At 31.2% G+C, this 2610-nt stretch overlaps 1 long non-coding RNA gene across 1 annotated transcript; it reads left to right on the top strand.

The window, feature by feature from the left end:
- The first annotated feature begins 1068 nt into the window (after positions 1-1068).
- On the top strand, positions 1069-1622 carry LOC146946191 (uncharacterized). The gene is made up of 2 exons (XR_015026652.1): positions 1069-1209; positions 1302-1622. It is a non-coding gene; the product is annotated as an uncharacterized LOC146946191 (long non-coding RNA).
- Positions 1623-2610: the final 988 nt, after the last annotated feature.

The following is a 2610-nucleotide window of genomic DNA, read 5'->3' as shown; positions in this document are numbered from 1 at the left end:
TTTTTAACACTATAAAATATGATAAGGTAAAAATAGAGTATTTGGCTGATATGGAGTGAACGTAACAATAGAGTATTTAAAAATGTCGAAACTCCTATATTACAGCTTCTAGATAAGGTAAAATTCCATTCATTATGGTGGTTGAAGGCTAATAATGCCAATTTTGTTCATGGTTTGCAGAGATGGTGGTCGGACCCTTTGATTTGTTTGGGTATCGATTGACCAGTTCTTTGTGTATATACTTTGTATGACAGCTTGTTTTTTGGGGTGGTCTTTTCGGTACACCTTGTACTGAGGAGCAAACACCGCCAGTGTTAATATATTCCATTTTTATGTCTTCAAAAAAAAACACTATAAAATATGAATATCTATTTTTCGTAAAATTTTAAATAATATAGCATGACCATATATAATGCGGTTAAAGTCCATTAGAGCCGCAATAGTGTTTGGTATATTTGCGTTCCATTAATATTTAAAATTAAGGGAAAATTACATTGACAACTCCTAAAATCTTTTTAAACAACACAAACACCTCTTCTGTTTTTGTCAACACACCGTCTTCCATCATTTTAAGGGTATATTTTATTTGAAAACAATAAGTATTGATCAGAACATTACATGACGGTACATGACAATAAGTATCAATTTTATTAGAGTTTCGTTGAGCTCGTACGAGTTTATATATAAAAAGAAAATAGAACTTACCTATGCATTAACGCGTTGAGAATTTAACAACCTTGATTCTTTCTAATGACTATTATTTTTGCACAAGCATCTAGAACATCAAAATCTCTTTATAGTTGTCATTGTGTAAAAAACCTTCTTGCGTCTTTTGATAGACATGTCCCAACTGAACCCTTAAATGTCTCAATAGATGTTGATGACCTATTATCCTCACAATAAGCTAAATGACCTTAAAAAAAATAAAAAGCCAAATGAAACACACACATATTCTTTTTTATTGCATATATAGTATATATTTTTTTTTTTTTTTGAGAGATATAGTATATATTTATCTATCTAATAAAACTCTGTTTAACCATCTTTTTTATTTCTTCGGATAAGCACTATAAATAGCTATTGATTGTATTCATAATTAACTACAATCTACTCATAGTTGATCAAGGATGAAAACAAAGTATTTTATCTTTGTATATATGTGTGCACTAGTTTTTATCTCCGTCGTGGCAATTGCACCATCCAAACATGGTAAATATTGCGTTTGTAAATATATATTGTACTGTACAAACAATTTCTTTCTTCTTTTACTACATTTAATAAAAGTGCTTCTTCATTTTCAGTTGGTGCAACAGAAAAATTCAAAATAAGTGTTGAATGGAAACCGAGAGCTGGGCCGAGTGCTGAAGGCTGGGTAAGAAATAAAGGTGGACATGGCTCAGGTGGGTCAGGCTCAGGAGGAAATGGTGGTGGCAAAGGTGAACGACTTAAAGGTGGAAAACACAAAGGAACTGGACAAGATGGAGAAGGAGGAGGAAAAATGAGAAAATAATAAAAAAGATTGGGGAGGTAGAAGAGGTGGCGTAGATAGCAAAAATGGAGGGCCATTAAAGCCAGACAAATTCTTGTGTATTGTATCCCAAAGAGTATGTAATTTTTTTTTTTTTTAAAATGTAAAATAAAATCATGGACTTTGTTTTAATCCATGTCTAGCCTATAATAGAATGAACATCTTTCTCGAAATTAATATGTATTTCACCGATTTTTTTTATTATTATATTATCAAAGTTAAAGGGATTTTTTTTTTGAAGGAATCAAAGTTAAAGGGATTAGAAGTACCCGTGTTTCATTTTACATTTTGTTTAATTTTTACTTTGAATTATTAATTACATACCTCAATTGTGACTAAATTAAAAGGGTTTCTATAAATCATTACACAACAAGTCAAACACCTAAAAGAAAAGCCATTATCATCAACAACCAAAATAAATACATAAAATTAAAAACAAAAAGCTATGAATACAGCAGAAACAAAGGAGAGAACTATCAGGGAAAAACAATAACCATTACACACACACACAAACAAACATGTGTGTACCAATGTCAAAAATTTAAGAGATTTACTTTTTCCACCCTATGACCTTCTCCCACGCCCTATGCAAATTACCAACATGTCCTTCGGATTATATAATCCGGAACATCTATGCGTATTCCAGATTATGTAATCCGGACAATTGCGACGTATAAAAGGAACTTCACCCCCCATTTTTACAGTTTTACAGTTTCACTTTCAAAACTCCCTTTCTCTCTCTACATTATCCCAAAATCCGTAAACCACATATCTGCACCAAATTTGGAGTTTTCTTGCTTCAGAGGACCGCATTTCAACCCTTTTCAAACATCATGGAAGGTAAGTTTGATTTCTGTACACATGCATGATAGTATTGTATTTTATGTTTATGTTTGAACATTTTGAATGCTTTTGAATTATGTAACACTTGGATAATTTTTAATGCTATGTAATCTTGAATAATTTTTATTGTTATTTGATTAATGTTTTGTTCGAAAAATTATGTTGTGTTGATGATTTTAATGTTATAAGTTCAATTTACTGTTAGAACATGTCACCGGCATGATATGTCTGTTTGGAAG

Source organism: Medicago sativa, chromosome 2 (assembly GCF_051527215.1).
Source record: "Medicago sativa cultivar Bolivia chromosome 2, Bolivia_mono, whole genome shotgun sequence".
In the NCBI taxonomy this organism is placed as follows: Eukaryota; Viridiplantae; Streptophyta; class Magnoliopsida; order Fabales; family Fabaceae; genus Medicago; species Medicago sativa.
This window is presented reverse-complemented; position numbering and strand designations above follow the sequence as displayed.